General features: G+C 37.8%; 1 protein-coding gene across 1 annotated transcript in view; it reads left to right on the forward strand.

Annotated features, from left to right (window-relative positions):
* Window positions 1-295: 295 nt before the first annotated feature.
* Window positions 296-22721, forward strand: part of hs3st1l1 (heparan sulfate (glucosamine) 3-O-sulfotransferase 1-like1) — a 30294-nt gene continuing 7868 nt past the window's right edge. The window contains exon 1 of the mRNA XM_032554115.1: window positions 296-644. The gene's annotated coding sequence lies outside the window, so the exon portion shown is untranslated. The remainder of the gene's footprint in view (window positions 645-22721) is intronic.

Genomic DNA, 22721 nt, shown 5'->3' on the forward strand with positions numbered 1-22721 from the left:
TTCCAGATTTGTGGTGCATAGAAGCCGAATGCTTCTGTATGCTCACGTTGTTTGAGAAAATGATTTTTTTTCATTAGCCATAAATATTATTCTAAAGAATTTTAAATTTACCTCTTGAATTACTCATTTTCAATATTACATGGCATTGTAAACAGTTTGGACTCGTTGGTGGGTTGCTATGTACGTAAAACCAAAAATAGAACCTAACAACAAGCTGCACAAACTATTTAAGGAAATATGAAAGACAAGCTGAGCAGAAACGGTTCTGCTGAGGCGCACAGCGCATCAGCGAGTGGAGCACCTTGCCCTGATCGTCACACGGGAAACGGCTCCTCCCCGCTTCCCTCCTGTCTGCCACGCAAAGCTGAGGCAGTGGCGTGGCCACGGCGCTCCTCCTGTACACAGCCTCGGAGACGGAGCCGAGTCGTCTGCTTTGAATAAACAAGCGCTCCGTTCTGGCAGCTGGTAGTCTGCTCGCTTCCGAACCGACTCAGTGATGACAGTGGCCGTGGGAAGGGACGGACGCGTTTGTTGTGCGGGGACCGGCGGGACGCAGGAGCGCGCTCCGGTGTTCAGCATCATCTACATCCTCCGCTCCTGAGACCCGAGAGGCGCTCAGACCAGCACCAAACCCGCCGGAAGAGGTAACCAATGTTTTATTCTACTTTATCTATGTGAAAAGACACTGAGCGATGCTTTCATGCAGCGATTTACTAAAAGATCATTTAACATTTAATGTGCAGGAATAAAAATCCAGTAATCTGTTTTGGGCTGAGCTGCATCTGTTGTGTCTGAGCTTGTCTGTCACTCAGTTGAGCGCTTTGTCTTCTCTCTGCAGTTCACATTTAAACCCTCTGTAATAGAGTATTGATCAAGCTAGTTAAAATGCTACATTCAATAAATTAGCTGCAGAAGCTCCGAGGAGCACATTGTTCTGTAGGATTATCTTCTTTTCAGTGTGGCACAAACTAGTTTCTTTAAAAGTTTCCCCTAAAATTTGTGAAGTTACAGCATTTAAAGATGAAGCAAAGTTCTTCATCCAGCCCTGAACACTGCTGCAAGTATAAAAAGTGACTAATCTCATGCTGTAGTTGCAGGGTAGACTCAATCAGACAAGAGCAGCTGATGATAATTACCACTCTCCAGCTCTTGGTGGAAATGTGGCCCTGCACACACTGCCTACCCTTCACAGCATCACATCTCCTATATCTGATGTCAGACCAAGCCAAGTGAATTTCCACTGGATGCAAATTGCCACAGGCTGTGCAACAATTCACCTTTGATTATGAGCATGTGGGTGTTGGCTTCATTCGAGCCGGTGCCTTGAGCTCGCTCAATTTCTCAAAGGCATTAGTTGGTATTTGACTGGAATAAGTTGTGTAATGAAATTTAAATGAAACATAAGGTGCTGTTTGTCAGTATCCAGCCTGATCCTGTCCTGCAGCTAAAAGTCGTTTTTAATTGGTTTGTATTTAAAATAGGTTCAACCTTTTTGTAGCTGTTCAAGCTGAAGCTGCACAACAATCCTCCACAGGAAGAAGTGGGTTGATGATGTTCTTGCAGCTCTTCATAGGTTCCGACAGCTCGTTACACTGAGACATGTTAAGTCTAAATGGTAATTCACCGCTTCTTTTGATCTGTATGAAACCAACTTTCAGTTATATTGCATATTTGTCAGAATAAAAGTCTTGTTGTGAGTCTATGCATAGAAAGAGCCATACAATACAAAATAATTTGTTAAATATACTAACGACATCTAATGCCTCCCTTTAAAGATGTGTAAAACCCTTAAAATGAAATGGAATAAAAACATTGTATTGTAGTATTTTCACACACAGGACATTTTTGAAAGAAAAACATTTTTATTTGGGTGGGAAAAAAAAACATGTATAGAAATAACTTTCAACCAAAATCACCAGTGGCACTATTATTGGTGCCTTTTAATTAACCATTAAGTAAAATGAAAGTGAAGCACTATTTTAATTTATACTTCACTTTTTGAGGATGATAAGCCTCTAGGAACTTTACATTAATAATTTATGAATTTCTGTTTCTCTTAGATATAACATTTCCCCAGGGATGCCTCCACAAACAGATTCTAATTCTAAACTGGCCCTATGCTTGCTTAGCGCCGTTCTTTGTGTATCCCACTGTTGTGAGCTCTGACTCTGGCACCAATGGTAAATGTTTGAATACATCTAGATTAGTCGATACAGTAAAGTTTGACATTTAACCACTGCTATCACTCAGTGGCTGTGGTTTTCAACCATAGCAATGAGAGCATCTCTGCACCCCTGAACATTTCTGTCTTCTGGATAGTAGAAAGTGAGGAGATGGCCTCTGACCTCAGAGAATCAGAAACAAGGAGAATCTCCACATGACATGCAGCATGCTTTGCATCTCATGGCCACCCAAATTGTTTAGACTTCGTAGATTCTGAAACAGCAGCGCAGCTCGAGTTCACGGCCTAAACTACAGTATGTTCCATCTTTCACCTCATTGTTGACTGCCAAGTTTGAAACTCACAAGTAAGTCCAAATATGAGAAAAAGTTAGATTAGTCATGGAATAACATGAACTCAGTCTTCCTGTTTTTTTTTTAATCTAACTCCTCACAGAGTTTAAGTGAGTCATTAAAGCAAAGACCAGAGCTAACAGCTGATGTTTCCATAATAAATCCTGTAGTGAATTCTCTGTTTGTTTGAATGCTGGCATAAAATGATGCGATGTTTGCAGTTAAACTGCTTCCTTGCAGTTTCACCAACACAAAAATACAAAATAAAACTGTCAGAGATTTTTACATAGTACAATAACAGTAACCAAGATGCTTGTTGAAAACCAGTTGCATAATGTCTCCAGCGGTTCTAACCGCTTTGGTGGAAAAATCCAAAAAGATGATTGTTTGTACCCACTGGTCACTAGGATGGACAAGAACCAAAGGTAAACTTTTCCCAATCAAAGTGAGCAGGATGTAAGGGAAATTTTAAAAACCCTAATAGTTTTAGACACAAAGTGTCACCAATTATTCATAACAATTTTTAGATGCTATATTGATGCCAATAAATTGTTGAAGTTGTGATTCTGTAAAAATGAACCAATGAATAAATGTTGTAAAGCAAAAATAATAATTAAAGTTTGACTCCCTTAATCTTTTCAGTGTGAGATTATGCTACTACAATAAAATATTTTAATGCTTTTTGCACATCTTGATGTTAAGTCCCAATAAATGTGACTTGCAGTGTAAAGAAAAAGTGTTTTTATACATTAATAAAACAAAAGACTTGTGTAAGAGGGAATAATTTGGTAAGAAAATGATTTGTTTAATGAAAGTAAAGGACAGTGAAAGTGGACTCATCCTCATTATTTTTATACCAAACTAATCAACCTGGATGGATAAAGTGTTTCCTCTTTTTAACCAGAAAAAAACCCCACTTTTATTTGTTTTTATTTTCTCCTGAAGCTAATTGTTAGAAGCAGGACTGGGGTTCCAGAGATGACAAACCGACAGTAAGAAAGCGTTTCTGGTTCTGGCCGTAACGATGGCAGTGGTCTGAAGATGTGTTACGATTTCTAAATCCCCCCGGGAATCCTCGAGGTGTCTTTGTGATGTATGGCTGGACAAACACGGCGGGTCAGTGTACACAGCAACATGAGCAGAGTTCCATATGAGAATGACAGAAAAAAAAAGAGAGAAGAAGCCATTTCTTGTGTACAATATCTCGTTATTAGGTTTGTGTTTGATGGAGTTTATCCAGTTGGCTCCACTTGAGCGGAGAGGAGGAAAACAAAAACAAAACAAAAGTGCATTTTCTTTTCCACATGTTCTCCTAATCACAAGCAATCCAAACTAACAAGAGAATGGGATTAATATTTGATGAGTTTCTGTTTGCCAAATTAAAGGATGAAAACTATTAGCTAGGGCATACATGAGATTTGTTAAAAATGCAAATGAATTCCAGAGTTGTTCTCTTTTCCTTATTGTGGGGGCTGGTTTAGATGCCTTTATGGAACCAGCTTTAGATGCTGTCAAAAGTGCACAATAACATTTGCAAATCTGAGGTAAAGGTAAGGTGTAGCTGAAAAAAATAGAAAAGCAAATCATATGTGTCTGAATGCAGTGGCAGGTAAAAAGCGTATTAATTATCTAGGTCAGATAAATGGGAAATTTGCATTTAATTATTTGTCTTTATAAATCTGGCACAAAGTGTAATATTTTCTTTCTAAAAAAAGTTTGGGAAAAAGTTAAATCTCTGACTATCTGAGCAATATCTGCAGCTGAATTAATGTTGAGCTTTAATATTACACCATCTTTGACAGGTAATACCTCCTTTCAACAAACGGCCACTAGTGACACCTAATGGTGAAATTGTAGTTTGCAAACAACAGAAAACAATCCACCTCAGCTGTAGGAGTAATAATGGTAATATTTTGGGCATGTCTTGAATTTCAATGCCTTGCAAAACTGTGCACCATTATGTTGAAACCTTTGATGCATTTGTAGCTGTAGCATACGTAACAAAACTAACCAGGCAGGAGTTTGAGGTACTCCAGATGCTTTCAGAGGACTCATCTCACCATCGTGTAACACTTTTCTATTTTTAGTGCATTTTTGGGCTTAGCACAAAATGTTGACAAGACAATGACGTTTTTCAAAAAGTAAGAAGGAAATATGACACTGATACAGAAGCGGACAAAAACATTCAGCTAAGCGTAGCGTCGGTGATGCAGCTCCAGAGATCAACATAGCAACAAAATGACTTCCTGTGATTAAAAACAGTAAAGAGGAGAATAACAGGCAGAATACACAAGAACTGATACAGAGACGAATTAGTGAGTGATGAGGAAAATGTTAATACTGTTGTCATAACACAGTATTAACACACATTATGTTGGTTATATGAAATAACATTTTGTAGCTGTTCAGAAGAGAAGTAATTTTTCTTATGGGGACTTTATCTTTAAAGATGATCACAATTAGCAGCAGATGCTTAGGTAATGAAACGGCATGGGGTTTCCCAGAGGAGCTCTCATTAAGGTGTCATTTACAGTTCTTAAACTCTTTCACATATAACAGCAAATCTAATCACAATGGGATAAGAATTTTTTTGTCCTAAACTGTTAATGAGCTGAATGATAAAACAGACAGTGAACAGTCTGCGGGACAACAGATGTTAGCCAGGTGCAGCTTAGAGCACAAAATGACTACAACACTGCTAATGTGGCTCCATGTTAGCTTCCTACTTTAACGTTTGTTTTGTGGTACATATCTGAGCTAAACCTGACTTGAATCTGCTACTTACATTATCAGTTAGTGTTCCCACAAATCTTGACTTTAGACTTTGTTATAAATACCTCTCAACAGGTTTCGTGCTTCCTCTAAAAAAAACACCTCACTAATACTGATAGCTCACTTAGCCTTCACTTTGTAGCGACATCCACATAGAAGAGTGTTGCTGTTAGCATATTTGTTTGTTTTTTCTTTTGACTGACTGATGAAAAGTTATTGTCTGTCAAGCTGAATTTACCTGCTCCTGGTCTTGAGTCTATTTTTTGTTTCATTTACTCTGCAGTGCTTTGAGATTATGTGTGGAATAGGTATAATGTTTTAAGTGTTTGTATGTTTTGAAATTAATACAAAAGTTCTTGTTTTTACTAACTTCACTGCTAACAAAACATTGTTTTTATAAGTAGAGATCAACTTGAACAAATACTACAGTCTGTTGGTTCAGTGTGAGTGGTGACATTTTTTTAAATACAGCTGCTAAATAGACGCAGTCTGCTGTCATGTGTTTGATAATTGGTTGATATTCTTGCTAATATTCATTCAGGTCACTTTCAAACTTCTGAATTTAGTCGTCACTTCTCTCCTCTCCATGGACTTCTTGCATGATGTCAAATCTGAGTTTTTGCATCTTGCAGCTCCTCCATTGTGATGGCCGTTTATTTTGGATGTACTTTTGTGATTAGGTCGCCCAGGCACAATCCCTCACCCACCCAGCATTGTGATATTAATGTCATACAGAGGTTATTTTATTTGTTGACTGGATCTTCTGTCTGGCTCCCCGGTGGAGTGATTACTGATCAGACCAGCATTTTCATATCAGCCCTGTGGGAGGAAATTAGAGGATTAGCAGCAACTTCTACATGTTCCCTGCATATCTTCCAGGCTTCCAAATCCTATGGAAGCCATTGTTATTTTAAGTAGCTTGGCAATTGAGTGTGGAGGCAAGCTTGCACTCCCTCAAGCCTTCAGAGGAACAGAGCCACAGAGAGTTAGCATTGTGGAGCTAGCTTTTCCTGCTTTACATGTCCTTTCATGATGTGAAAATGAGCAACTGAGAAAGGGCTGTGAAGCTGGCTGCCAGGACCTCTTCACTCCCGTCCTTTAGTTCATGCATAATAGATAAGTGACTGCAACTTACAGTACCAGGGTATAACTAGGCTAATACTCAGATTTGCATATTTGTGCCAAATTCCATAATTCATGACTGCGCAGTAGGCAGCAATCCATGGTGCAAAGTCCCACATTTGTCCATGTGATTGTCACCATACATCACCAGTCATAATTCAGCGTGACGGCTAACAAAAATGTAGGAAAAAGGTAGCATACAGTGTGTGTGTGACACGGTGCTGCTGCTGTGTCCTCATTATCAAAAGCCTCCGTGTCTGAGCTCAGCCTTTAGGGAAAGGCTTATTAAAGACACAAAGAGTCTGATGACGGCATCAAACAACAGGTTGTTTTCTGCTTAATTTACTGCCATTCTGAAAGTGAAGGGACGGAGGACTGGAGTGGGCGGACGAGGAGACGAGAGAGATTGCAAGGGCCTCCGAGTGAATAGATCTCGCAAGCCACTTTTTCATCAAGAGGGCGAAGAAAGGCTCGATGCAGCCATCATTGCCTTGTGTTATAAAGTAGATTTATCATTCCACTTGATGATGGGAAAAGTTATTTATTCATTACTTTTGTTTCTCGCCTGCCACAGATGAGACAGGCCCATGCCAGCTCTATTCATCATTACTGTTGATAGTCTGTCATATAGGCTTTATTAAGAAACATCTATATAAAAAGAAACACTCTGCAATTCAGAAGTTTAAGTACACACATCATGGATGTGACTGCCTTTCTCATTTTTGGGCCTTTAATGATTTACTTAATAATTTTTCTCATTACAGCTTAATACATCTTTAAAAAAAAAAGAATTGGGGGAAATAATTTAGATAATTTGAAATTATTGTAGATTTTCTCAAATCTACCAAAGGTAAAGATTATATATCCAGGCTTAGATTTTTATACAAATGGCTTCATTGTGTGGCAAAATGTCTCTTAACTCTTTTAGCCATTGGCGAGCATCTGACATACTCCCAGTTCAGTACCTAAAAGATGCTGAACTGGTAGAGCTCCTTTGAACTGATTGTTTTCTGATGTGGACTCTGGTTTTGAAGTGGGGGAAGGCATGGAGCAAAACTGACTTTTCTGAGCTTTACATCATGTTATAATGTCATTCTCTCATAAAGAGAGTGTTGCTTTCCATCATAGCACCGCCTCTTTCCACAAATCTCCTCTTCAGAGCTGCAGTCTCCACTAGACTAGTGGCAGCAGCAATTAGCAAACACCTTCTGAACTCATACAAACTACAACATTCCTGGTTGTAAACCCCATCATTGGTCGGCATGGTGATGCTTTGTTGAGATGCCAATTTTGATTAGTCAGATACGTCTATGATGCAAAGTCAAATGTCTTTTCTTTAAAGATGTGTTTTTTGTATATACAGCATCTTCCTAACAACTGAGGGTAGCATAGTTACATGACTGTGTTATAAAACTGCACCACGTGTCTGGAGAATACAAACCGCCCTCTAATTATTTAAACACGGTTCAGTATTTGCAGATAATGTCATGTAACTCTAAATTCTTAGTGAAAAATTTGCCTATTTGTGTATTTGCTTTGTTGAGCAGATCTAAAACATTTGCAAAAGGCAGAAAAACTTTGGGACAATGCTGCTCATATCACACCTGGAGACTTGCATAAAGATGCAGCTGTCTTTGCTTTGTATTTTATATTGCTGATTGAAAGTACGGTCTGAAAGAAGCTTTTGTCCCTCTTAGTACCAAACTCATCTCCAGAAGCTATGTGACACCAGCATTGGTTGCAAACTTTAATTATCCTTGAAGGTGTTGATTTTGAAGCTCGCGCTTCTTTCCATGTTGGCACCTTTTCAATTTGATCAGTTTTCTGTCATCTGAAAGTAACGCTCTCAGTCATATGTTTGAAATCTGGACGCAGGTAGTTGTTCCAACCAGACCTTGATACAGATGAATCATAAAGTTGTTTTGAAAAACATATAGTGTGTTAATATAGAGGTGAAACTGCAGAGTGAGTTGGAGCTACCTTTTACTCAAGGTCATTTAACCAGCATGCCTGCATGTTTAGTTTTGAGCCTGTGTGGATTTAAAAGAATTCACCTAAAATCAGCCTTGCGATCAGGAACATAAAAAATCCATAATAAATATCAATAATAAAATGACTTCATAGCCTGGAGGATAAAAATTAAAGAAAAGACGATCACACCCAAGATTATTGCTGCTCACACTTCTTACCATTTACAACTACCAACAGTCAATAATTAATATTTGGAAAATCTGCTTCATGAATAGTAATTGTTTTTACAAGAAAGTCACACAAAAAAAAACGGTTAAACTTGAAACAGATTTTAAAGAAGTTATGGACTTATTGAAATATTTTGTAACTGCTCATGTTTTACCACATTTAGTGAAGAATTGGAGATGGGTAAGTCCAAGAAAAACAGTAAGCTCTGCCTGGACAGACTCAAACATTTTTAGATTTAAAATGTTGGAGTTAAGAGACGGGGATCAATATTAAGCTTTGCATTGCAAGCTATCAAAAAATAAAAATGTGAGCATTATTAAAAAATAAGAGCACAGAGAATTTGTAAAAAGAGCCGATTTTAACTGATACTCTGATTCTGACCCCCACAGACACACTGGCTGCCCATCAGTAGACTGGATCTTGATCCAAATGGGACTTGTTAAAGAGTTCATGTAAAAAACTAAACAGGAAATCAGATTTAAAAACATATTTAGGTTTGAAAATAAAATCTGATTTTTGAAATGTCAAAATGTCAATGAATCGACCTCTGACTCAGAGTGGATTTACTTTCTCCTTCTTAGTCAAAATGGGCCAAACAGAATTAGCAGACACAGAATAAACACTTTAAAAAAAGCTGTATCATTCTCAGTTATTAAGACATAGTAATTGAAAAATGTGACATTTTGTTGCACAGTTATGAAAATGCACAGAAAAGGAAGAGTCTAATTGAAAAGTTCTAGAGAATAATTAAAAATGTAACTACTGGTGCTCAGGCTACGGTTGGAAAGGTTTAGAACGAATGATGAACAAGTCAAGTGAGCTTAGACCTCAAGGCTGGACTTAGAAATACAATTTAAAGGCAGATTTTCTTCAACCATAGTCTTTTTTTTAGTACAGATACTAAAAAAGAAGACTCTTTCTATTATAAGGCACAATGTGCCATCCCAAGCATCCTTGCTAGCCAGCAGAGGCCTCAGAGATGACAGAATAATGACACGACTCCCTTTGTTACTCAGACCAAAGCAGGACGTTTTGGGCCGTTCTGAATCATGAGAATCATCCCCAGGGAAGATTATTCAGTTCTTCAGCTCTGGATGCTGCTGCACACAAAACTCAGACAGATGAATGTAGTGATGTTGTGTCCTAAACTCTTAAGGAATGTAAAAAGTGTTCATTTTGAATACCTTATTTGTTGACTTTAGTAAATAAGTGAGTAAGATGACTTGTATTCTTTTGTTTATATTCAGTTGCACAATAATTCAGCACATTGTGATTTTCCTAATGACTGTATGCTAAAATAGACTCCTCCTGAGAATGGTGATTTCCTTTGATATTAATATTCAAGATTAGCAGCGACTTCTTGTATTTGTTCTATACTAACATCAATACAGAGAAATCCAACTTGCAAAATATTTATGCAAGTTGGGAGAGACGCACAGTTTATGTGTTTACTTCATTTTGCCTTTGGGGTTATCTTGGCCTCAAGATTAATTTAATGATTTTTATCTACATGTGCTCTAATATTTTGTTTTTTAAAGCATTTGTTTCCTACTGCAGAAGTAGCTTGATTTCTTTTCACAATTTCTACGAAGTTGGAAAACATATTTCTTCAATCTTGTCAAATGACAGATAAATTGTAAATCTTAAAACTTTGTGGACCAGTCTCGTCCACAGTTACCACAGTGAAAGTTAAGCCACAAGAACAAAGAGGACTGTTCCTAAAAATAAAAGAAAAGCTGTCAACTTTATGGGTAGCGTATGCATGCATTGTTTTACTTTATGTGCCTAAAAGTAAGGAGTATGTACTTTTTACAAAAATAAATGTTAAGATGACAGGAACTGAACAGGAATGCAGAACCTTGTCAGAAAACTTAAGAGGAAAAACAATATTTTCCAGCAGAAAAATGACCCTGAACATCAAACTTCAAAGCACATCCATGTTTCAGAATGGCCTAGCAACAGCATAGACCTACATCTCAGAGAGAATCTTACTGGATGTTTCCAGATGTTCATCCAATCTAACTCAACTTAAAAACAAAACAAGCAAAAAAAAAAAAGAATGACTAAAACACTTTGTCTGTAAATGGGCAGAGCTGGTAGACATGCCCAAAAAGACTCAAAGATTGTATTGACTTCGGGGCAGTGGATACAAATCCATAACACACTTTTGATTTTTATTTGTGAAAAATGTGTAAAGCATATATTGGGATATTATATTTCCTCGATTCATTGTGGTGGTTTTATTACATAAAATCACAATAAAACACATTGAAGCTTGTGGTTGTAACATCACAATGTTAAAAGTTCACAGGGTAAATAGTTTTACAAGGCGCTGGATATGAGCGCAATAAAACTACAATGTACATTTTAACAAATATTTTTCGTGGCTCCATGGCTGTGCTGTTTTCTGGCTGCAGACCTGAACACATACACACCTGGATGGCGATGTGTAAATGTGCGTATCTCTGTGTCTCTTCTCTGCCTTTAGCCATAAAAAAAGAAAATGAGATAAAACCAAAGACAGAGTAACAACATCTTGGAAAGTTCAATTTCAGTTTTAAGAGGAGCAGTATTTCCCTCTGGGCAGCAGAAAGGCAGGAGCTCTCCAGGGTTTTCTCCTTCCAAAAAAAAACTAAACAAGATGAACAGTTTCTTTCAGCACCTCGGACAGCTCCCTGCGAGGCTCCAGAGTTTGTTGCAAAATCCGTTTTTAACAGCATGAATAAGACGTCATTAATTCAGATCCTTTTCTCTGTATCCTTCTTTGTTCCATAGTCTTCCTATACTTCCTCATAGAGCATCTAGCTGTGTTTTCAAAGCTTCTGAAAGCTAAACAAAGAGTTTTTCATCCTGGAAGTTAATGATAATACATGTTTTTATTTATGTTGAGAAAACAAAATCTTCTCTTATGGCACAAATGTCAAGAGTTGCTTCCAGTTAAGGCAGTAGAAGTTTAGATTTGCCTAACCTTTCCTTGAAATGTTACACAAAACCAAAAGGAACTACGTTCTCAAAGAACAAACAAAAAATCAGCGTGAATACATTTCTAGGTGAAACACTGGAGCTCCTCAGACACATGTGGAACATATTTCACCAGGAGAAAAATCACACCTCGCTATCTGTTAAATTCTCTTACTCAGCTGCTAAAAGACTCGCAGATCAACTCCAAAATAAATCAGCACATATGGCTGAAACGAGATATCTGAACCCAAGCAAATCTCCTCTCACGCAGTGGAGTGATGCACCATTTCATGTAAGACGTGAAAACATGGAAATACCAAGAAAACAAATGTAATTTAGCGCATTTAAAATGGACTTTCCAAATTTATTATTAGTTGTACAGGTGTATGATTAAAATATTAAAAAGTTAATTTATTTTAACTTTGATAATACAACTCAAAATGTTTTCTTCTATTGACCTTGGCATTTTGTACATTTCCAAAGACTGGAACGATTGGCAATATGAAATATTATGAATGTGACATGAAGCCCAAAATTAAAGTGTTTACAAGTTTGAATATTTTTTCAGATTTCATTTAGGTTGAGTCTTAAAATTAATACGTGGAAAACTCTGTTAAAGCGACAGGCCAGCTTCTGTTCTTCTCAAAGTCCATCAGATAAATTTTTCTAGAGGTTGGAATAATCTCAATTGTATAATCCAGAAGTTCTTTTTAACTTTTTAAATAATAATCTCGGGTAATCTGCCATGAAGTTAACACAAACTGTTGTATTTTGTTGGCATGGCCAGAGACCTGAGAGACGTTGACCTGGACTTTTTAAAGCAACATGTCCGCCTCCGTATGTTATATCCATTTAATGCAAAGCAATAGGATTGTGGTGTGTGGGCTGTGATCCGCTTGGTTGCTCCGGATTTCTGTAAGGATTGGATTAAGCAGCCGTTGATACGTTAACCTCTTTACACTCATTGTCTCAGTTGGTCTCTCAGAGATGATGCTGAAAGGTGAGCCTCTGTTATTATTTTGTTGCTTTTTATATTGAAATAATATTTATTTTTAAATTGTCAGTCTACTAACTGGTAATAAAATGAACTGTTGATGTTATTATAGCTATTGTATATTAAAGTTGGTCTTGGTGCCTAGTTTTTAAACCTTTTTGCGTCAAAATGAGATTTTAGCAGCAGTATTTTGGAAAAAAAATATTATCCCTCTTTTGGTTTTCACAAATTGAGTAAATGTCTCATTCTTTGAACATGTTGATTTTATGAATCTGACATCAACAGGTGTGACGTATCTTTGCTCGTCTACCCTAAGGTGGAAGTTGGACAAAAAGCCAGATAAATTACATAAATGTGCGAAAGGTTTCATCAGTGTGTTTGTGACTAAAAACTAAATTTAATGAATCATCTCCATTTACAGCAACCAGTTTGGGCACATATTAGCTTCTTCAGCTAAATGTAAATACTCCCTGCTGGTGTCCCGCTGCACCTCCAGTGGCTGGTCAACAGAAAACCTCAACATGAATAAAATATTAATATCAAAAACGAATAAAACACTTTTTTAAAATCAGCTTCTATCATTTGGTTGCTAAATTAGCATCTATGTTGCCTCTGTTTGTCCCACAGAATGGAGAGTTTTTAACATTTGGACATTTAACTAAATAGGACACAATATATCATCACTGTAAAATTATGTTTGCATGAATAATATTGAAAAACCTGCTTTGGAATGCACTGTCTGTTGGAATGCACTGTTTGTTGGTTGCAATATGCTAAAGGTCACTGAGAAGATTGGAAACAGTTATATTATAATCAAATTTCCTAGTATTGTCCAGCTCAAATGTTGCTGGAGCCAGGGGTAAAGTAAAGTTTCTGGGAAAAATGACACAACTTTCAAAAGGTGCACCTTCAAATAACATTACGTCACTATAAATATACTTACAAAAATCTACAATTTAAACTTATACAACATTTTCCATTTTATTGCAATGACTACTGCTACACAGCTGATGTACAGTATCAGTTAATCACATTTTTATTGAAAGGGACATTTGCAATTTCTTTAAACTCCTTGTTGCATATTTACATCAGGGCATAGAGTTGAAATAAGCTCCAAATTGACTTGTTGGCAGGAGAATTTGAACTTTATTGAATAAATGACTAAATGCAATATAAGAGCTGATAATGGACTCTGAGGTTTACGGTGAGAAAGGTGAAGAATTTACGTAAATTACTGACAGGTCTTCTCTTTCTGAGCTGCTGGTGTTTGAAATGATTGGAGAAAAAAAGTCTTTAAGCTGAATGTTTGTTGGAGCAACAGATGCTGTGATTTAATGCAAGGCGCACCCGCTTGGGAAAACTCATTGCCCAGTAAATTAAACCATTACCTCCCCGGTTGAAGTTAAATATGGAGAAATTACTCATTTAATGTCTGATTACTGACTAATACAGCCATCTAAACAATGGCTGCTCCCTATTCCCGTGAGGAAAATCGACTGTTTGGCAAGACACAGCCACCAATAGCTTGTCAGGGTCACACTGGAGTTTTATTAAAAGATTCACGCTATGAAGTCAAAAAAAAAAAAAATCATCTGTTAGGATTCATTATGAGATGGTTCCCTAGTCTGGAGATTTGTCTTCATTATCCAGCCGAGCAACGGCCAGATAACACCGCCTCATTTGCTTTCCGAGCTTCAATTTTCCCCTGAACGATAATGCAGCGTCTCTTTTGTGGGCTGTGGTAAAGACAAGCAAGCCATTTTCGATATGCTTGCAGGATTACAAAGGTTAATCATCAATTTAAAGCTAATCTTTGTTAAATACCAAGAGAAGCGTGGTCTGTGCTCGAAACAGATATTATCAGACAAACTGTGGAGCAATCCAGTGCCTAAATGCAGAGAGAGATGGCTAATCTGGGCTTTGGAGAAGGAGCTGATGGGAATTGCAGCACACTTCCACTGTTTGCTAAATTTAGGACTTCATTCTGAAGGGGCTAACCTTCTGGCTTTGTTTTAGAGCAGGACCGGTGTGACAGAACTCCGTTTCCCTCATAAAACGCAGAACTTTCTGCCGACCTAACCGGTGCCTCATTGCTAGGATAATCAAGGACTTTTCAAACTATGCAATCAAAGACAAGATTCCACTGTCTGCGTCTGGGAAAATAAGTAATTAATTTTCGTATTTTTCCCCCCTTTTCATATGCAAGCAACTTGGGAACACAAGATCCTAGTCATTATCTCTCGACTGGTTAAAGATGTCTGCCAAGCCGCTAATTAAAATCTGAGTGACTTTTGCCTTTTATCCCAAACGCACGTCTGTCAAAGGTGGGAGAAAAAACGAAACACCCCCTATTTAAATTATGTGGTTTTAATAATATTGCTGTGTGGTTGTAATTAATTTTTCATTACTTATTTTTGTTCAGTACCTAAAATTTATCTTAAAAATCATCTATTACATACACAGATGTTAAGTATGATGTAGCAAGAACTGCATAGATAAACTTTTAAGGGTTGCATAGAGTAAGATTTTAATTAAAGGTGCACGGCTATCCTTAAGATATTTACTAGAGCTCCTAGTAAATATGTTTTAAAAAGTCTTAAGTTATACTCTTGTTTAAATGCAACAACTGGGTGAGTCTATCCATTGAGACTAGCACGGAAACAATTAAGAAAAAATTTGTGTTCACACAACAGAAAGTGGCACCACAGAAAATAATGTAGTAGAAATTTCAACATTTAAATTAGTATATCTTATCTTAAATAGACAAAACAACAGAAACAACAAATAATATGAATTATGAAGTCTGTGGAAACAAAATTGTCCAACAAAAAGCTAGTTGAGACCAAAGCAACAAACTGAAAACTTTTATCATCCAGATTTTTAGTAGAAAAGATTGACAGAAAAGAGAAAAATTATAAATCATTGAAATGGAAATTATTGAGCTTGTTTTAATTCGTCATGCAGGTGATTGATTTATTGCGTATTGCGACAGGACTGACGGTGTCATCCTTTAAAAAAAAAGCCATGTTTCACATGGAAACAAGAAACTGGTGTTTCGAAATGTATTCAGTCCTGAACCAGGTTTAAAAAACGACCGTTTCTGGTTTTCCAAGAAGCCGAATCCTTGCGGATTCACATCCTAAACAACAAAAAACATTTGCAGATACACCTAAAATCGTCTCCATGGAGATGGGGTCTTAGTTTGGCCTTTGCAAATTTTCAAAAAACAAGTCGAGACCTTTGGTGTCCTAAATCTATAGGTTAGGCAGACTGTCAGTTTCATAGACATCTTATTTACTCTCTGGCCTTGGTTGTGAATTATAAATGGAATATGAATAAATTGTTACGTCATGATAAAAATATACTGAAATTACTCATGACAAAAATTTCTGCCATCTTTTCAAGGCCATCTCAGTCCCTAGTCCCTGCTGCATAAATGTACTTGACATTTTATATGTATTTTTTTCAGTGGGAGTTTGTTGGACCAGGAAGTGGTGAGTGTATTAGATTTTAATCAAATTAAACAGAACCAGCTTTATATTGTTTCGTCAAACCTTTAGCTAGTTTGAAACTTTGCTTATCCTCTAAACTCAGCCGTTTAAAATCTCCCAATAATAGGAAATGGAATCGGCTCACCTTGATGGGAAAGGCAGCAATTCCATTGACAAGGCAGGCTCCTTTAATAAAGATAAGCCTCCTAGAAAATCAATAAGCTGAACTCATTTTAAAAAAAGGACTCAGGCTTGTCTAGACAAACAGCTCCAGCACCTAACCAAACATTTTAAAGGGCCTGCTTCATCGCTGCTGTTGTCTCTGCATCGCTATCAGGCACAGTTACAAAACAATCTAGTAACTCCACAGATACCCCATCTCTGATTCCTCTTACTCCCCCATTAGGCCCTGTGCTGCTGGGTCCACAAACTTCTCTAATTAAGAATTGGTTTCCGGCAGATTCGCACATAAAAACGGCCGCTGCTGCAGAACCCCGGGTGATAAAAACAGTTATTGGACCCACGACCTCTTTTGCCTCTTATCTCCCATAAACTCTTTAGCTGGGTTTACAGGGCAGCGGAGGCAGTGGAACGAGCAATAAGCCTGAGGGGAATCGTGAGCAGGACTGATGACTTATTCATGAACAATGGCACAACAAGATGGCACCGATAAAACAGACAATGAGAAGTCCTTATACTGCAGTTTGCCGTAGTCCTGTTGACTAATCTTTGACTGCTCATCAGTTCTGCACGCAAAAGGATACAGAGTGCATGAGAGAAATAAAGAAATAATAAGCTACACTCATTAGCTTTACCAGGGTACTAACTTAAGCTCTGGGGTTTAGCATTACTCTGGCTTAGACAAAGCTCTGCTCTGCTATTAGAGTCACCCTGCTGAAGTGACATGCTGTTTTATTCCCTCTATCTTCTTAACCTGATTCTGTCACAGTGCCAGATCCGCACATGAGTGGATACTGCCATTAAGTCACAGACGGCTCCTTGCAGCTTTATAAATGAGTGAATTATTTACATGTTTCTTACTTAACTACCATGCTGTTCTTCTTGCATGCCTTGAATTAAGGTTAAACCCACAGTTTGGATGTTGATTGGGTCTTTTAAACGGAGGGCGAATCTCTAGAAGTGTCATGTTCGTCGCAAAGGCTAAGAAGGAGGAGAATAAAACAACAAAGAGCGGTGTTCTGTGCTCCTTGGAAATATCGGCAAACAGAGCCTTGATGCCTGCAGAATCTCAGTTCTAAGGCAGATGTTAAACCCAGCTGGCACGGGAGTTTTCATCCGCTCTCGGGCAGAGTTTCAAGCTTGCGCAGAGGAAAGCTAAAAACAGCTTAGTGCCACTCGGGCAGCAGTGTGGAGTCCTTGCAAAAGCTAATGCTGCAAACAATTAGGAAGCCCACGAAACAGAGCCACAATAGGTGGAACTGGGATGATTTGCATTCTGCCTTTCTCTGCCCACTGAAGCCTCTGAGGTGCTCTCTTGCCTGAGAGGCAGAGCATCAGCACGGGGAAATGGAGCTGCAGATTGTTATTATAGATAAACACTTCTTTTACAATCTAGTTTGCCCTGCAAGTAGAAAATTACAAGGCTGTTTCTCAACAATGAGCACAGAGGTGACCGATTTTATTTGCCTGCATGGTGCAAGTGAGTACGCTCACAATGATGCTCAGAAGTTATTGGACAGCTCCGGTGCATTGTTAAAATTCTACAGGAACTCACAGGTGGCTTTAGTTGTATTTTCCACACAAATATACAGTTTGTTAAAATTAAGAATGTCAGAATAGATTTCTTTCCTGCAAAATATTTTAAACAGAAATAACCTACGGATGAAAGACAGCTCTTGTTATTGTGAAACTGTTTTTGTCTGACAGTAAATGTCTAAACTAAGAACAAAAGATGCAGAAAACATACTTTTCTAATATGACAAAAGATGCCAATACAGTAAATGTTTAACAATTACAATTTGTGTTTATTTTAAATGATCTGTAGTAAATGTAGAATATTCCAGCCCAGGTTTGATCAGTTTATAGATCATCATGTGTTTTTAGGTAGTGCTGTGCAACACAAATAATACTGAAGATTTCACCAAGTAACGGCTTCAAGACTTCATGCGATACTTTCTAAGAACATACCAGTTACTTTGCTGAAGCTTTCATGAAACTTTCCAAGCACTTCCATTCAATTTAAAATAAATTTAACTCATACCTTCAAGAATTGATGGATTGATGGACTCATTGGATTGTACTTAGTCCATTTCAGAATCTGCCAGGTACTTTCCTGGAACTTTCCTAGGACTTACTATGTACTTTAATCGATTTTACTACATACTTTCATGGAATGATCTGGATACTTTACCAGGTGCTCTAGATAACCTTTCTAAAACTTACCAGATACTTTACCAGGTCCTACACTGAACCTACCATATGCTGTCAAATTTAATAAATTAGAATGTTATTCAATTAAAAATATTTTATTAATCCCAAAGGCAAATTAAATGTTGTTATAACTCATTAATTTAGATTCTTCAAAGAGTTAGTGAAATTGCTGATGGCTGTGGACAGGAAAGATCTTCTGCAGCAGTCTGTGCTGCACTGAATCTGAAGAAGCCTCTGACTGAAGATGCTTTGCCTTCCCAATGGAATATTGGGAATATTGGGGATTTTTTCTTATAGCTAATGAAAACACTGCATTTAAGAAAAGAATATCACATCAGACCAATAAAAAACTTTGATGTATAGTCAAGTGAAAATACTTCCTTAAAAAGCTTAATCTAAAAATTTGTGCTAAACTACTTTCTATACACTTCATAAACGTTTCCAATGAAGAAGTTGATCAGTTCTGGAAAACCTCTGCTAAGGTCCAGGAAAATTGTGTAACGTGGCATATCAGTCCTGGAAAAGTGAGCAGGGAATATATTTTGTAGTACTACCATATTGTTTGTCCAAATGTCAATCTATTTCGATCCTATTGTGTAAACAAACCTGTAAAACAGGCGCTTTGCTTTAGGGTCCGCTCATTCTTTAACACAACAAACCGGAGCACCACCCACATCACTGCAGAGGAGGTTCCAGTCTGTCCATCCATCTCCTGCTCCATCTCACCATGCATGCTTGGTAATGTTAGATATTAACCGAAGCAGAAAGGAACAAAGTATCTCCTGTGAGCAAGAGAGACTAGCGGAGCAGCAAACTGATTATTTTTCCTACTTATTAAAACAAACTGTTTTTATTTTTTACTTAGATTTTTAGCATCTAAAGTGTGCAGGAAGTCATATCAATGTCTTTCTCATAGTCTGACAAACTACTAACCCCAGAATCTCCAACAAAATATTTCTTTACTGGTATCTGATATCCACTAAAAGCAGTAGAAAATATGAAATGGACTTTCATGACTGGCTTAATTGCCTGCTTTAGATAAGCATTTTGATTAAAACAATGACTTTGCAAGTTTTAAACTTAGCACAGATGAACGACTGAGTCACCACAGTCTCTGATCCTGCTGATTATGTTACAATCAATGACCAGCATGCAAGGCGACAACTTGAATTACTTATGCAGATGAGGTAGCTTGATACTGAAAATTCCCCTCCAAGGTCAAGGTTAGGGTGAGAACTACATCCCAGAAATGTACAGCTGTCACTGTTGGTCCGAGACGTTCCTCATCTGCATATCTCACAGGTATGCTTCACTGATTTGTCACTCACATTCACCAGAAAAAAACAAACAAAAAACTTTTATTTCTGCGTCTAATTTAGAAGTCCAGTCCGGTTAGTCGCTGGCCACAGCAGCCGGCCTGCGTCTCTTTATTTAGTGTTTGGAAGTAATTCCCCGCTGCTACTGGTTTGGTTTCCTCTAACTTTTTAACGCGCCAACATCGAATGCAAACATTTTGCTCTCCTGTGGGAAGCGGTTGCGAGTTAAATACATTATTACTAGCTCGCAAACTGCCCTGTGTTAAATCAGTTCAGCTCTTGGCAGACAACGGTGCATCGCAGAAGGTTCGAAGACTAAACCTGGAGTTCTGCAGTGTTGAATACATATTTGTGATGATTAAAAAAACCCCTGGCAGATCTGAGCAGCAATCCTTCCAATTGGGTATGTATGTGCCAGAGTGTGAAAAGATTTCCAAGTTACGTAGGATCGCATGCACACACCAGCTGTAGTTTAGGGGAATGAACAAAAGATATCTTAGTTAATACCTTTAAACCTGAGAACACACTCGTGATATTTGCATGCCTTAGTTAGTATGTATTATGCAACTGCATTGGGACAGAAGGTGCATAATTTAAAGCAAACGTGGTATTTTTCTGTTTAGCTTTTAAAAGATTATACAGTACAGTGAAGAAGAAATGCTTACATACTCTAAATGTGCATGGATATAATAATTTATGACTTGGATTAAATTCAACCATTTTTTTCAGGATTGAATGATTAGTCAATAAATGGTATATTTTTAAAAACATTAATTTCCGTAATTCAAGGATTCGAGGAAATTTTGAATGCTTGTGGCACTGACTCATTACACAATGTGTAGTATTTGGCAGGACCTTCATATTATTTAGCTTCACCTCAAATTAACAGCTAAATGATGAATGTTCAAACAGGGCAATAATCTCAAAGAAACTCCCAAACGTACTTTGGAATCAGTGATGTGTGGAATATTCTTCCTTAAGTCCCAAACTCAATTGTTTAAAAATGTAGGACTATACTTAAAAGCTGGCTTTGTTTCAGGAAACTTCTGACAACAACAGCATTTGCCATTTCTCTAGCTAGAATTATGCATGAAGTTTGTTATTGGCTTTAAAACGGCATGCGGCTGTGCAACATTTATACAAATTTGATTGAGTTTTTGCTAATACAAAAGAGCCTGTATGTATAATTTTAACCTTGAAAATATAAGATTAAAGGAGTGGTTTTATGTATTTTCCAGGCATTTGGTGCCATTTCATAGCAGAATCAACTAAATGTTACTTTCAGGTGTTATAATGACTTAAAATAAATTCGAGTTCTCAGTTTGACGCCTTGAAATTGGGCCTCTGTCTCTTTAAGAAGCTCCTACTCTTTCCAACACTTTGCCTTCACCATGAGCATAATGCTCATCCATTATGCCATTTATGACTGTCCTTGGGAGCATTTGACTGAGAAGTTGTTCCTATGGTGAGCTCAGAATATGTGCAGCTCCACCAGGTGTTTACAAAGTGCTGCTGCCGCTAGTCTGGAGGAACTGGGTGGAGAATCAGAGGCAGGAAAATTGTTTTTTAAAATTTTGTTGCATAGTCATTCCACCCTGGCAAAAAGATAAGGTGAAATACATAATTAAATGGCCAAAATAATATGACATTCATATGTATATAAGCTTCTCATCAGCACATATATACTCTAAACATTCTTTTTCTTTAATTTGCTTATGTCTGTAACGCCTCAGTCAGTAAATCATTAAACTATTTACCACATCAGCCTCATCAAAGATTAACCACCATCCTCGCAGTTCATTACACGATGCCCTGCTTTTTATTTCATAAAGCAATTCATCCATAATGCATGCGTACACTGCAGTGTTCAGGATGCCTGCGAGACCCGAGAAACACAGTGGATTTCCAAAGACCCACACTAAAGTTGGTGCATTTGTTTTGATTACGTCCGCATTTCACAAGCCTTCCCTCTTGTGATAAACGGCGGAGTAATTACTTTACATGGAGAAGATCAGACTCATTGTGCGAAGCAGGGAACGTACGATGTGGGAAGCACGATAAGATTTACAGTAGCATTAAATTGGCAAGATAAAATTAGCTTTATCTGCTGTGCTGAGTGGACGGCGATGCGGCAGACAGCATGGGCGCTTTATCAGAAGTGGCAGGTTGAATAAGGCTCATCAGGCCGCTCTCTGATTGAATCCCCTCTCATAGTCTGTTGTTTCGGACGGGTTTCACCGATTCAGTGTCCCTGGGATCGGTCTCCTCCACTCGTCCGAGGGATCTGAGCAACTTGGCTTTTTTATCTGCAGAGAAATGCCTACAGGGAAAGCAGACAACATCAGCTGATTTCCTCAAATAAAACTGAGAGCATTGACGAATGCCATAGCTAAACACGAGGAGCTCCGGCCAAAAGAATGCTCCAGGGTAACCATGCCTGAACAATGACACATTTAAGCTAGGTAGCTACAGGGCTGTTGCCATGGTGAGATTCACACCTCTCTGTGGTTTTGGTTTGACTCATCTGATTTGTATTTATATCAGAAAAACCGAACATCCTCATCCTGAGTACCATGTTAAATCGCTTGAAATTTTTGTTTGTTTTTGTTTATTCAAATTTTGCTAATGCTGCATAAACATATATTTGTTTATGAAGCACATGAAGTCGGGTGCTTAATGCTTGATGTTTGCACAGATGGCAGTGGGCAGAAGGACTGGTAATTGGAATAGCCTTCCTTTTACACAGCGAAATAGTCTGCAGTGACAAAAGTAGCTAAAAAGAAAAGTATGCAGAGAAAGTTTAAATCAGCGAATGAAAGATCACAGATAAGCAGCTGTAATTAGTGCCTGAGGCCGCTTGTTTCTGGGTGCACCAGGAAATGACACATTGCACCCTCTTCAAGCATGGTAATGAATGCCTTAGCTGACATGTGGGTGTGACTTGGGTCATTGTCTTACTCA

Source organism: Xiphophorus hellerii, chromosome 22, assembly GCF_003331165.1.
Source record: "Xiphophorus hellerii strain 12219 chromosome 22, Xiphophorus_hellerii-4.1, whole genome shotgun sequence".
Taxonomy (NCBI): Eukaryota; Metazoa; Chordata; class Actinopteri; order Cyprinodontiformes; family Poeciliidae; genus Xiphophorus; species Xiphophorus hellerii.